General features: G+C 49.3%; 2 long non-coding RNA genes across 2 annotated transcripts; both read left to right on the top strand.

The window, feature by feature from the left end:
• The first annotated feature begins 6,978 nt into the window (after positions 1–6,978).
• LOC135287941 (uncharacterized) lies at positions 6,979–8,705 on the top strand. Its single transcript, XR_010351367.1, has 3 exons — positions 6,979–7,126; positions 7,239–7,416; positions 7,734–8,705. It is a non-coding gene; the product is annotated as an uncharacterized LOC135287941 (long non-coding RNA).
• A 1,424-nt stretch (positions 8,706–10,129) lies between these two features.
• On the top strand, positions 10,130–11,254 carry LOC135287942 (uncharacterized). The gene is made up of 3 exons (XR_010351368.1): positions 10,130–10,367; positions 10,480–10,687; positions 11,005–11,254. It is a non-coding gene; the product is annotated as an uncharacterized LOC135287942 (long non-coding RNA).
• The last annotated feature ends 3,590 nt before the right edge of the window (positions 11,255–14,844 follow it).

Raw genomic sequence — 14,844 nt, 5'->3', positions numbered from 1 at the left:
GCTGCTGAGCCCAGCTTTGCCCTGGGCTGAGTTTGGCTGTGGCCCAGCTCCATCCTCCTGCAGGGCTCAGGGCCTGTTCCCGGCCATGGCCAGCCCTGGCCGGCCTCTCTGCTGGCCCAGAGGCCGGCAGAGCCCGGGGCAGGGCTGTCTGTGCAGGCCCACAGGTGCCAGGGGCTGTGCAGGAGCTGGCAGAGGCTGCCCCGCAGGGAGGCCATGGGGCACAGAGCCCCAAGGCTGCTGTGGGCACCATGGCACAGGGGCCGTTCCCAGCCGCAATGCTCCTGGCCTGGGCTGGGCCTGCACAGGGGCTGGGCCACCATGGCTGGGCCAGCACAGGGCCACCAAGGGGCCACGCAGCCGCTGCCGGGGCTGACAGCAAGGCCAGGCACACACAAGCAATTGCTGAGCATGGCCTGCGCTGGCCAGGGCTGACTGTGCCAAAGGCAGAGCTCAGCTGCCCTTGGGGGCTGCAGGAACAGTCAGGAGCCCAAAGAGCCTCCATGGCTGTGCTGGAGACCAAGGCTGGAGCAGGGAAATGCAGGGCTGCTGCGGGATGGGGAGGGCATTGAATTCCAGCACACCCCTCAGCTCTCTGATGATCCCGGCACCATGCTGGGCCCTGTTTCAGAGTGGAGCAGAGCAGATGTTGATGGGACAGGAGCCCTGTGGGGCTGGCAGGGACCTGCAGCTTGCAAGGTGCTCTGCTCTCCCTCAGGTGCTCTCAGAGAGATCCAATCCCAGCTGGGCACCTCAGGGCACAAGTGGCACTGCGTGTTCATGGGCACACAGCTGATGTCTGCCTGGAAAGGGGCACAGGTTTTAACACTTGTTAGTTTCATAATAAACAAGTGAATCTTTATTATCTGGGTCACTTGAGTGCTTTGAAGAAATGGCAAAGTATTCCCACCAGGAGCAGGAATTTCCTGGATCTACTGGATTCTTCAACTGATGGCAGGAGAAGAAATTCTGATCTTCCCCTCTACATGAGCCACCAATATTCACTCTAATATTTCATGACCCCGTCCTTTGCAGCTCTCCTGTTCAAATGGCCGTGTCTAAGGACATCTCTTCATTAGGGCAGCTGGATCTATGTTCTTCCCCTTGCTCCCAGATTATTTCCTGCAGCTGTTCTCAGGTCATTCCAATGTGCATCCCAGGCTTCATGCTTTGAGCTTCAGGGACTTGCCCAATTTCTCTGAAGTTTAAATACCTCTCTAGTCAGCATCTTAGTTGTAGTTTTATCTTTCCTATCACCTCTTCTTAAGTCTCTGTCTAAAATCCTTCCTGTATGGCAATCCCTTGTGGATGGTGGACATGTCAGATGTTGCTGGGATGTCTCAATGAGCTGAGGGAAGGGGTTTGATATTTCTTAAATTTTATCATGTTCACATTTTTTATATTGGCCATGAAGAGAAACCCTTCTGTGCCTCTGAGTCTCACTAGTTCCTGGTCTCTCAAAGGGCACAAACCTGATGAGTTGTGGTTCCCACTCCAGTGGCTGCACTTGGATCTCCCTCCATAGCCAAAGCAGAGCTCCTTTGTCCCAGAAAGTCCCTGGCAAAGGAGGGATGAAGGAAACAGGACAGGCTGTGGGGATCAGGGCCAGGGCAGAGCCAGGGAGAAGAATGACTTTTGCATTTGATGGAGCTGTGCCTTCTCTTGGCTTTGTTGGCTGACAATAAATGAACATCCCTCCGTGTCTCAAGCAGCTCCTTCTCCAAGGAAAGCAGGTGGGAGTTGGAGCCAAGGAGCTGAAAGCTGCAGGTGCAGCCTGGGCTGGAGGGAGCTGAGATTTGCACAAGGCTGCTCTGAGTGCCAGGGCTTGGATGGGGGAAATGGTGGGGTGGGGGTAGGGACAGAGTCTGATTGATTGTCAGCCATGAAGGGTGTTGGCTATATCTATTCATATCTATTCAAACTGCATGAGGAGGTACTTGGATTCAGTGCCAGTTGGAGATTGCACATATCCATTTATGATCAGGAAAAAAAAAACAACTAATTAGGACCTAAAAAATGTTTTCTCACTCTCTTTGTAAATATTCATTCAATTATACATTCACTTTGAGTACACTTATGAAATGTGTTGAATTAACCACACAAGATTTGAAAGCTAAAATCAAATTATTCCCAAAGGCTTGGCTTGTTAATGTGCTCTGAATGTCAATGAGCCCTGGGACACTGAATTCCTGCACTGAAGAGCTGCAGGCTGAACAAGCCTCTGGAGCAGTGAAATCCAGCAGCAGCCTCCAAGTTGCTGAGGATGTCAGCAGCCCCCACTGAGGCCATCCCTGCCCAGAGACCTTGGGGGAATGGGAAGACAAGGAGAGCGTCCCTGGGGCTGGGCCAGCAGAACTCAGAGGCACCAGCGGCTCCAGCCGGGAAATGGAGTGTGGAATGTGGCTGGGAAAGCCCTGCCTGGGCTGTGCCAAGCAGGACAGACAAGCCCTGACTCCCATCCCCCAAACAACTGTCTCAAGGAGACATTTAAAAGGAATTACAATTGTTTGTGTCCTCTGAGTTGGAGGCACTGGAGAAATACCAGTACAAGAGATTTTGAGGAGCTCAAAGCAGCTTTTATTGGCAACTCTAGAAAATCAGAGAAACTATGGCAAAAGGTTTAATATGACATTCAATCAACAAAAAAACTTTTCTGAAGCATTAACTTGGCCATTCCACTTGACAAACTCTAAGCCTGATAAAATTTAAGTTCATCAAAATTCGCCAGAGGAGAGAAATAGAAGTAGACATAGAAAGAGAGAAAAATAAGATTTAAGAAGCACACACAGAGATACCAACTCCTGGATTCCAGCAGCGTTCAGACAGAAATTCCAAGAGGCTGCAGGGTCAACATGTGTGCTTGCCTTGTGGACAGCCTTCAATATCCCTTGGTCTTCCTGGGCCCTTCCCCCAGGTGGGACTTGGGCTCATTTGGTCACTCAGGAGCTGGGCTGGGGCTCCAGAGGTGGCTGTGGAGCATTGCCTGTGCTGTGCCAGGGACTGGCAGCCACTGCTGGGCTGGGATAGAGGCTCTGGGGGAATTGGGGTTCCAGGGCAGGGCAGCGCTGGGGTTTCAGGGCAGGACAAGGTGGACCTGCTTCTTCCTTCCCCACACACAAGATGTTTCCAGCCAACAATCTCCTCCAGCCTATCACAACAGGGAATGTTTGAGGTGAAACTTCAATTTTGGCAATGATCACCTGGCCAAGAGGGACAGTTCTTTTCCACAGGATTGAAAACCACCTTTTCCATAGGATTTGTTACTCATTTCTGGTTTGATTGCCTGGGTTTGGTTTGGTTTGGTTTTGTTGTTGGATTGTTTCCTCGGTGTGCCTGAAGTGTCCAGTCAGGAGCAGAGTGACTCTTGCCAAGGAATTTTTGTGGTGCTGTCACTTAATATTAAATATGTTTTTTGCTGATATCTTTCCTGGGATTTTTTCAGTGCTCTCAAGCCCTCGTTTGTAACAGGGTGAAGGAGCCCTGGCCCAGGCTCTGGCCCTGGGGGACACAGGGACGCTTCCGGGGAGTCCCTGTCCCCCTGTCCCACCCCCCAGGGCCTCGGCCCCCTGTCCCTGTGTCAGGCTCTGGGGTCGGTCTCGTGGAACATCCTCTGGGGGAGGCCGCGGCGCTGGGGGTGGGGAGACAGGGGTCTATTGAGAGTCTCTTGTATCATGTGGTGGAAACCCAGAAAAATAATGGTCAGGAGAAGCCTGGTTTATTGGGAACATTCCTGCATAGAAGACAAGATATAGCCTTGTGCAAATTATTCCATGCAGCATTCAAATGTTTAATTGCTTCTTTTCATCTTCCTGGGGAAGCAGAGTTGCTTTATTTACTCCAAGCAATATTTTCTCCCTCCTCCCTGGCAAAGAACAAGCTCCCATCCTGACAAGTGCTCACAGGTTTACTTAAGGCTCATCACACCCATGCTCAAGACAGTGGAGCAGGTTAATTTATCACTTGTTCCAATGATTAACTTGCCCAGCTGCCAGGTTCAAGAGCCCCAGAGTGCCTCAGGTTGTACAGGATCTTAGAAGGAAAAGCTCCATGGAATTAAGCTGCTGCCACACTGGCCCTCTTTGCCTGTCAAACACATTCAGCTGCTCTTGCTCTGCCCTGTCAAAATCCCCCATAAAATACAAGTGAAAATCCCTCCTCACCTGTGAGAAAAAACAGTTGGGTTCTGCTCAGGGCATTTCAAATTACGTGGGGTAGATGTGACCTCCCCTTACAAAGGCAGCATTTCAGGAAAACCAAAAGTTTCTTTTCAGGGACTCACCAGACTCAGGACACCTTCCACTAATAAGGTTGCTCCAAGCCCCATCCAACCTGGCCCTGAACACTTCCAAGGCCAACACAACCACAGCTTCTCTGGAACCTGTTTTGCTCCTCCCAGGTCTAAAATCGCAAGCAAACTTAGCAGCCTCAGAGATAGATTTCTATTCAATAGCTGCATTTTTCTAGGAAAGAAATATGGCAAACCTTGTTTGCATCTGACTTGGCAAAATCAACACGAGCTCTTCAGAAAGGGCTGCGGCCCACTTTTCTTCCTTTTTCCCATTTTGTGGAACATTTTCATTCTGTTGTTGTTTGGAGCAGTATTTTAATTGATCTGTCTGAGGATGCTGAAAATAGTACAGCAAGTTACTTGTGTGAGGGGTGGAAAACTGAGCTCTTGCACATCCAGTGTTTCTGTTGTTGGAAGTCTTCAATCCCACCTCTCGCTGGGATGAAATAGCTGCTACTCATCCAATTTCTAAAATATCACGCATCGAGCTGACACTATTTGGAGACTTAAAAATAAGTGCAAATTTAAACAAACCTCTGATCCCTTCCTTTTCCTCTGTTCCACAGTTGATGACAGAAGACAGGAGAGAAAGATTGTTTTGGGAACAATATTTTCAGGAGTCTAAAAAGAATATCAAACCTGCTCTGCCACACCCTCAGCTGTTACAGCCCCCAAAAGCACCGGTTGTCTTTACTCACAGAGTCACAACGGTGATGGGATTTCTACCACACCACAGGACAGCCAATTTTTTTTTTTTGTTGTTTTTTTTTTTTTTCCTGGGAATAACTACAGCACTTCTGGGTAGCAAGGCAAACATGTGCCTCTTCTAATGGCCCTTGAAAGTGGATGTGTGAAATGAGGTAGACAAAGCCAAAGGCCAGCTGAACCTGGGATCTCTGAATGTGTCTTGATATTCTTCCCAGGAAGATGAGTGGCAATCACTGTTCTGCCAGGGAAACGGCATCTGCTGGCAATGTGGTCTAGAAAATATGCTTTCTGCTCCTCTCAGAGCCAAAATTCCTACCCATTTCTTCAAAGTCCTTCTTAAGGACCATGTTCAGCTGAGTGACAGTGAAGCAAAATGGCAAGCCAGGAATACATTGCCGTGCACACAACATCCTCCATTCACATGGATGGTTTCTCACTGGCACACAGGAGGAAGGAAGGAACCCAAATGCATCATTGTACATCAAGTCATACATGTTGAGGGATGAACAGATCTCACAGGGTTATGGAAACCTCTCCTGAAAACCAGTTCAGAGAAATCCTGAGCTGTTTTGTGCTGCTAGGCATGAAGATGCTCAGGGTCTTCCACAGATGCTCAGCAGGCAGCAGGATTGTGGCTGGATGTCACTCTGGAAATGCCAGTGGCTCAGCTGAGAGCTCTGGCAGTGACTGACACTGCACTGAGAGGGGCCACAGTCCTGGAAAAGGCTTTCATCAGGAGCAAACAGCAGCCTGGAGGGTGGGGAATGCTGGATCTGTACTACTGCATGCTCATCCTTCACCTGAATGTGGAGCTGCCCCCAATGTTGCCATGCATCACTTTTTCTTTTTCTCCTGTTGGGTATATTTTGGAGCAGCTGTTCTATGTGGCTTTTGATGGTGATCCTGTGGCAAGCAGCCATTTGCCTGCTGTGCTGTTCTCACCACTAATACTAAGTCCTCATTTCCTTTGGTTTTATTTGGGGTTTTTTATCTAGTTGTTGGATTGGTTTGCGTGGGCTTGTTTGTGTGTTTCTTTGTTTGGGTTTTTGTCTGTTTTGGTTTGAGTTTTTGTTTGCTTCTTTAGAAATGACTGGGGAAGTTGGCATAGCCACACTCAACAAAATGTAAACCAGGCTCGTCTCTCCAGAAATTACTTTGGGCAGGGTTTAGCTGCATCCCCCAGGCTCAGGATCACTAGTATATTTTCAGGTTTTGCTCTGCATATCAGCCTGCCCAGACTCTGCTTGTTGTTTCACAAATGGAGAAGACAATGGACATTGTGCCAGGCTTCGTTTCAAACAGAGAATCCAGGGTCAGCATGACAGAAAAGAAGAAAAAGCAAATAAATCACCAGTTAGAACAGAACCAGTGTCCCAACATCTTCCCCTCCACTGTTATTAATTTTGTACATTTAGAGGCAAGCCTGGGTCTAAAGCTTGCATCTCTCAGTTTCTGATGCTATTTGCTACCCTGCAGCCTTGACTGGCCCTGATGTGACTGAGTGCTGGGCAAGTGGGGCTGGGGGTGCTCAGCCTGGACAGAGGAGACACTGGGCGGCCTCACTGTGGCTGTGCAGGACTGGAAGGGTCCTGCAGGAAAGAAGGGGACAGAGTGTTCAGCAGGGCCTGTGCTGACAGGACGAGTGGGGATTGGCTTTCAACTGCAGCAGGTTGATGGAAGCTGCTTCTAAGGAAGCTGCTCTTTTCCACTGGGGGTGGTGGGGCACTGGCCCAGGCTGTGCACAGAGGCTGTGCATGCCCCATCCTTGGGAACAGGGCTCTCAGCAGCACGCTCTGGGGGAAGACTGCTCAGCTGGGAACAAGATGTTGTTCTTCAGGCTCCTTTCCAAGCCCAACCGTGCAGGGACTCCATCATTCCATGGTCTCCAGTGTCCAGTTCAGATGGAGCCTGGGAACTGTGATGTCACAGCCCAGGCTCCAGCTGGAACGTCCAGCGCCCAGCAAAGGGCACAACACAACCGTTGGCCGCTGTGTTGACACGCTCTGCACCTTGCTCCTGCCCTCGCCTTTCACTCTTCTTATGCCCCCGATACCCCGATCATTCCTGACAGCTCCTGAGTGCCTGGATTTCATCATCCAGCCCTGCAGGATGCTCCCATTTCTCCTGAGGATGGTATGGTGCCATTTCATGGAGGTGGACACCCCCCACCTGCCCGGGTGGGCTCGAGTTCTGTGGGGATGGAGTGGGACAGGGACCCCACTCTGGGGTTTTGCTGCCTCTGCAGGCTGTCCCAGATGGAGAAGAGGAGATGGAGGTGGATATAGAGATTGATAGAGAGGAGGACATGGAGACGGAGGGAGAAGACACTGGGGAGGAGGAGATGGAGGTGGAGGTGAAGGTGGAAGAGGAGATGGAAGTGGATATGGAAGAGTCCATTGAGGACATGGACATTGATTAAAAAGGTGAGGAAGAGGCCCTGATCTTGGCATGAAGACCAATGCCAGCAGCAGGACAGGCAGAGTGGGTCTCCTGCTGCCAGGCTGGGGCTGGGCTGGGTGCTCCCTGCTCAGGGACATTGTAGCCAGGGCACGGGATTCTGGTGGCCATCCACAGCCTGTCCTGTGCCTGCTTTGCTCCACACAAGCTCCATGCCAGACCCAGCCAGGCTCAGTTCTGGTAGCAGAGTCCTGCTGCTGGGCCAGCATGTGCCAGCCTGGGGGCACATGCAAGAGCCCTCTGTGCCTGACTGGAGTGACCGTGGCATTTGCTTTTCTTCCAGGTGTGATGGACAGCACAGACAGAGACACCACCCTTGTGTATATATGTTCTACACTTTGTTGTTGTTCTTTAGAATATAGATTGTAGGGCTATTTTTGACTTCTGTAAATACGTTTCCCATAGTTTTGCTAGGTAGGTTTTTCTTTATATATGTTCTATCGATTGTTGTTGTTACAAATATTCTTACAATGTAAATATGTTCTGTATTTTTGCTGCTGTTCTTCTGTAATAAACAAATTTTATTTTTCACACCCCAGTTCTCCTTGCATTTGCTTCAGGCACAGGCAGCATTTTGCAAAGTTGTAGTTTCCACTTGCTCCAGGTTCCCAGGGCTGGAGGTCAGAAGTAGATGAAGGGGAAAAAAATGCACAATTAAAGGTGTCCAAGACACCCAGAGCCAAAAGAAGCCCAGGGGATTAGGAAAGAGGGAAGCACGTGCTCCAAACAACAGCAGAAATGAAGTGAGAGCTCTGGAGGGAATAAAAGAAAGAGGAAGTCTGAAGAAAGGAAAAAACGTCTCCCCACAAGGTGTTTTGCTTTTTTTCCTTGAGAGCCTCTTCTATCATGTGGTGGAAACCCAGAAAAATAAAGGTCAGGAGAAGCATGGTTTATTGGGAACATTCCTCCTTAGTAGACAATCCTTGTGCAAATCATCCCATGCAGCACTCACACATTTAATTGCTTCTCTTCCTGGGGATGCAGAGTTGCTTTATTTACTCCAAGCAAGATTTTCTCCCTCCTCCCTGGCAAAGAACAAGCTCCCATCCTGGCAAGCGCTCACTTCTTTCCTTAACACTCATCACACCCATGCTAAGGAGAGTGGAGAAGGTTAATTTATCACTTGTTGCAAGTTCTAAGTCCTTCTTAGATAAGGACCATGTTCAGCTGAGTGACAGTGAAGCAAAATGGCAAGCCAGGAATACATTGCCGTGCACACAACATCCTCCATTCACATGGATGGTATCTCACTGGCACACAGGAGGAAGGAAGGAATCCAAATGCATCATTGTACATCAAGTCATAAATGTTGAGGGATGAACAGATCTCATGGGGAGATGGAAACCTCCCCTGAAAAGCAGTTCAGAGAAATCCTGAGCTGTTTTGTGCTGCTAGGCATGAAGATGCTCAGGATCTTCCACAGGTGCTCAGCAGGCAGCAGGATTGTGGCTGGATGTCACTCTGGAAATGCCAGTGGCTCAGCTGAGAGCTCTGGCAGTGACTGACACTGCACTGAGAGGGGCCACAGTCCTGGAAAAGGCTTTCATCAGGAGCAAACAGCAGCCTGGAGGGTGGGGAATGCTGGATCCACCTGAATGTGGAGCTGCCCCCAAAGTTGCCATGCATCACTTTTTCTCCTCTTGGGTATATTTTGGAGCAGCTGTTCTATGTGGCTTTTGATGGTGATCCTGTGGCAAGCAGCCATTTGCCTGCTGTGCTATCCTCACAACTAATACTAAGTCCTCATTTCCTTTGGTTTTATTTGGTGTTTTTTATCTATTTGTTTGATTGGTTTGCTGCATGGGTTTGTTTGTTTGTTTGTTTGTTTGTTTGGGTTTTTTGTCTGATTTGGTTTGAGTTTTTTGTTTGCTTTTTTATAAATGACTGGTGAAGTTGGCAAAGCCAAACTCAAGATAATGTAAACCAGGATCAGCTTTCCAGAAATTGCTTTTGGCTGGGTTTAGCTGCATCCACCAGGCTCAGGATCACTAGTATATTTTCAGGTTTGCTCTGCATATCAGCCTGCCCAGACTCTGCTTGTTGTTTCACAAATGGAGAAGACAATGGACATTGTGCCAAGCTTCCTTTCAAACAGAAAAACCTGGGACAGCATGACAGAAAAGAAGAAAAAGAAATCACCAGTTAGAACAGAACTAGTGTCCCAACATCTTCCCCTCCACTGTTATTAATTTTGTACATTTAGAGGCAAGCCTGGGTCTAAAGCTTGCATCTCTCAGTTCCTGATGCTATTTGCTACCCTGCAGCCTTGACTGGCCCTGATGTGACTGAGTGCTGGGCAAGTGGGGCTGGGGACGCTCAGCCTGGACAGAGGAGACACTGGGCGGCCTCACTGTGGCTGTGCAGGACTGGAAGGGTCCTGCAGGAAAGAAGGGGACAGAGTGTTCAGCAGGGCCTGTGCTGACAGGACAAGGGGGGATGCCTTTCAACTGCAGCAGGTTGATGGAAGCTGCATCTAGGGAAGCTGCTCTTTTCCACTGGGGGTGGTGGGGCACTGGCCCAGGCTGTGCACAGAGGCTGTGCATGCCCCATCCTTGGGAACAGGGCTCTCAGCAGCACGCTCTGGGGGAAGACTGCTCAGCTGGGAACAAGATGTTGTTCTTCAGGCTCCTTTCCAAGCCCAACCGTGCAGGGACTCCATCATTCCATGGTCTCCAGTGTCCAGTTCAGATGGAGCCTGGGAACTGTGATGTCACAGCCCAGGCTCCAGCTGGAACGTCCAGCACCCAGCAAAGGGCACAACACAACCCTTGGCCGCTGTGTTCGCATGCTCTTCACCCTGCTTCTGCCCACTCTGCTTTTCACCTGTCCCCTGATAACCCTTTCAGTCCTGAAAGATCCTTAGTGTCTGGATTTCATCATCCAGCCCTGCAGGATGCTCCCATTTCTCCTGAGGATGGTATGGTGCCATTCCATGGAGGTGGACACCCCACACCTGCCCGGGTGGGCTGGAGCTCTGTGGGGATGGAGTGGGACAGGGACCCCACTCTGAGGTTTTGCTGCCTCTGCAGGCTGTCCCAGACAGAGAGGAGGAGATGGAGGTAGATGCAAAGATTGATACGGAGGAGGAGATGGAAATAGACGGAGAAGACCCTGGAGAGGAAGAGATGGATGTGGATGTGGAGGAGGAAGAAGAGATGGACGTGTATGTTGATGAGGAAGAAGAGATGGATGTGGATATGGAAGAGTCCATTGAGGACATGGATATTGATTAAAAAGGTGAGGAAGAGGCCCTGATCTTGGCATGAAGACCAATGCCAGCAGCAGGACAGGCAGAGTGGGTCTCCTGCTGCCAGGCTGGGGCTGGGCTGGGTGCGCCCTGCTCAGGGACATTGTACCCAGGGCACTGGATTCTGGTGGCCATCCACAGCCTGTCCTGTGCCTGCTTTGCTCCACACAAGCTCCATGCCAGACCCAGCCAGGCTCAGTTCTGGTAGCAGAGTCCTGCTGCTGGGCCAGCATGTGCCAGCCTGGGGGCACATGCAAGAGCCCTCTGTGCCTGACTGGAGTGACCGTGGCATTTGCTTTTCTTCCAGGTGTGATGGACAGCACAGACAGAGACACCACCCTTGTGTATATATGTTCTACACTTTGTTGTTGTTCTTTAGAATATAGATTGTAGGGCTATTTTTGACTTCTGTAAATACGTTTCCCATAGTTTTGCTAGGTAGGTTTTTCTTTATATATGTTCTATCGATTGTTGTTGTTACAAATATTCTTACAATGTAAATATGTTCTGTATTTTTGCTGCTGTTCTTCTGTAATAAACAAATTTTACTTTTCACACCCCAGTTCTCCTTGCATTTGCTTCAGGCACAGGCAGCATTTTGCAAAGTTGTGCTTTCCACTTGCTCCAGGTTCCCAGGGCTGGAGGTCCCTGGCACAGCCTCCCCAGGAGTGGGGGTCTCTGTGCACAGGGGGGTCCCACTGACAGAGGTGAGCCTCTCCTTGCAGTTTCTCTGGACACACTTGGGAGCTGTAGGGGCAAAGCCCAGCGTGCCCTGGCCCATGGATCCCATGTTGGGGCAGGGCTGAGCCTGTGTGCTCCTGCAGAGCCTCAGCCATGGCTCTTCCCTGGGCAGCCCCAGGGCTAAGGAGGGAGCACTGGGCTGTGGGCAAGCCCTGCTCCTGGGCACCCTGAGGGGCTGGAGCCAGCCTGGAGGGAGCCTCAGCCCTACATGGACCAAGATTTCCTTTGGAAACCCCCTCTCTCCCCAGACTCCTCTGAGCACAACAAGAATTGATCCTCCTAGTTCAAGGTGTGACCTTCATTGGCACAAATGTGTCCCTTGCACTTTCTAGCACAGCAAATGTCAGTGCTTGTAATCCCTGTTCTGCACACTCTGCTCGGGCAGCAAAACATCTGAACCTGAGGGAACATCTTGAATTAGCACAAACCTGCAGAGAGCTCCAGGGGGAGAACCTACCCCCAAGCACCACGAGAAATACTTGACACTGACAGTCTGGGGCAGAGCTGAAACTAAAGTATTTTAATGCCAAGAGAGAGGATTATTTTATTGCTGAATTCATTCTGCAAGAACAAGAATGGAAGCTTTTGGTCTCCTCACCTGCCACAGATGTGTATTGCCAAGTTTTTGCTTCTGGCTTATGACTGGTTTTGATGAATCTGTTCAGAACTCTGATGCTGTTCCTGGCTAAGGTGCAGAGATGATATTTCAGAGCCAGATGAGCTCAGCACATCTTGTGCAATGCAGAATTTCCAGACCCAGACATTCAGGCCATGCAAACTGATGCTTTTTCATCTCCGTGCAAAGATCAGTATTAGGACATCCCTGATGTACCACACACTTCTCAGAGCTGTCCCTTTCATCCAGCTCTCCCCAGTCACTTCACAGACTTCACTCTAAGCAGTTTCTGATAGAGCTCAGTAGCACATGGGATTTAATCCTGGTTTTTCTTCATCTTCTCCAGAGCCGTCTCCAGACACAGTGTGTGGGCACTGTCTGGCAGCAGCAGCATTAACCTGTCACCTCCCTGACACTGAGGTTCATGTCACAACTTTTCATCAAAAGCAGCAAATCAATGATTCCCACTGGGTCCCACAAAGCTCCGTGGGGAGTTTGTGTGGCTGCAGTTCCAGCACCAGCCCTGGTGCTCAGAATTTCAGGAGGAGATACAGAAGGAATCAGCCATTCACAGAGAACAACATGAGTTTGCAGGGCCCAGATCCCCACAACAGAGTCCCCAGACTCTGCATTTACACTTTGGCTTCTGTGCCTTACTTTTCCTCTCACTAAAGTCCTGACAGTTTATCTCATGCTCAGGTTCCCAAGATAATTCAAAGCAGCTTTAGGAGCAGGGATATATGGGAACTGTCCCAAGGCTCAACAAAATTTCTCTCCTCAGGCCTGACAATTCCAGCTAAGGAGAGAGGAAAAGCCTGCATGAAAGAGGTGTGAAATCAAAGCAGTAATCAAATTGAGGTATAATGAGAGCAGCTGAACAGGTTTTCAGTGTTCAGAACAAGATTAGCAGCTCCAGGCACAGGAGGGATGTGACATTTTCCCCGTTGTAACAACTCTGTGATGCAAATTGCATCTCAAATCCTCCTCCCCAGCTCTGGGACCTGTTCAGCCACAAACGTGGTGCTGAATTTTTAAAGCAAAGTGGAAGCTGGTCAGAGAGCTGGTTTGCAAATAAAAATCACAGAGGGCAGTTTGGAAGCACCAGCTGGAGCAGAGAGTGGCAGAACCTGGCCCTGGGGGGCAGCACAGCCACACAACACATGCCTGAAACTCTAAGAAATTAAAGAACTTGCCACTGGTTTTCCCTCAGGAGCTACAGAAGGTGCTTTATGGAATCCCTGCCTCCTTCACACATGCATCAGCATGCAGGAGAGCGCAAGGATAAAGATTACAGCACCTTCTGCTGCTGCTTCCATCTCCTGACTCAAATCTCACCAAAATCTGTCACAATTGGGCCTTTCCAAAGTCTCAGATTCACTTGGTCCTTGCAGGATTTTGGTTCTGAGGAGCATGAAGGGAGATAAAGGCACTTGCAGACACCAGAGATGCAGTTGGTACCTGAGGCGCATTTCACTGCCCAGGTTAGTGCCTCTAAAACCATCAAAAGCAGCCCCTTTGACAGCACCAAGCCAAGAGCAGAACACCAGGGCCTGCACTCTTGCTTCGGCAAGAACCCCTTGTGTGAGGACACGAGGCTTGACTCCATTTTCATCAGAAGGCTGATTTATTATGATATATATTATACTAAAATACTACATTACAACTACACTAAAAGAACAGAGAGAAGAAGATCAGAAGGCTACAAAGACAAGAATAGAATAGGAATGAATAACAAAAATCCTGTGACTGCTCACAGCCTTGGCACAGGTGGCTGTGATTGGTCACTGATTGAAAACAATCCACGTGGACCAATGGAAGATGCACGTGTGGCCTTCCACAGCAGCAGATAGTTATTGTTTACATTTCTTTCCTGAGGCTCTCAGCTCCTCAGGACAGGAAAAATCCCAGCAGAGGCTTTTCCCTAAAATATCATGGCTACATCTCACCCTTTAAAATTTATTAAATTAAATAGAAAAAGAAATGTTTGCAATCTCTTCTACTGGGCCCTTGCAGAAGAGAGAACAAACACCTCTTGAGGTTCATCTGTTGCCAATCAAAATCTCAATCAACTGCTGATGTGGAATGGTCAGGGAAATTCTTCACCTGTGGAACATTCAGGGAAATTCTTCACTTATCAAACATCACATTCTATCCTATCACTAAAACAATCCTAAAATATAAGAAAATGCAAAAACTCATGCAAACAAAGTTCATTGTTTCAAGTCCAAACAGCTGAATTTCAGGACAGAGTCCATGCACTGAAGATGTTCTTCTTTGACATCTCTGGAAGTCCCCTTTGGTCCTGAAACAGGCTTGCAGAATTCTGAAACAAAGAACTGCTAAAGAGAATCAATCAACAAGAATCATCAAAAATCCATTGACAGTCATCAAACAATTCAGAGAGAAAATTCTGGAATGCCCTGGCCACAGCCCTTCATTGAACCACTTGGGCTGAGGCTAATTTTTGGCTTTTCAATGCTTTTGAGCTGCTAGCTCTTTCCACTTTTCTTCTTTTTTTTTTTTTTTTTTTTTTTTTTTCCAAAAGAAGAAGAACAGCAGCAGCAGAGGGTCTCTAGGACCTTTTGGTGGCCCTGGTCCTGGTGGGCAGACCAGAGAACCCAGACCTGGCTCACAGAATGGTGGCCCAGGTCCCTGCGGGGAAAGCAAAGTCCCCAAACCCAGCACTGGATGGGGCGGTGGCCCCAGCCCAGGGAAATGAGCCAAATGGCCCAGAACCAGCCTGTGAGGTGGGCTCTGCATGCTCAGAACCTGGCAGGACCATGCTGCCAG

This window comes from Passer domesticus, chromosome 31 (assembly GCF_036417665.1).
Source record: "Passer domesticus isolate bPasDom1 chromosome 31, bPasDom1.hap1, whole genome shotgun sequence".
In the NCBI taxonomy this organism is placed as follows: Eukaryota; Metazoa; Chordata; class Aves; order Passeriformes; family Passeridae; genus Passer; species Passer domesticus.
The sequence above is the reverse complement of the archived record's forward strand: the minus strand, read 5'-3'. Positions and strand labels throughout refer to the sequence as shown.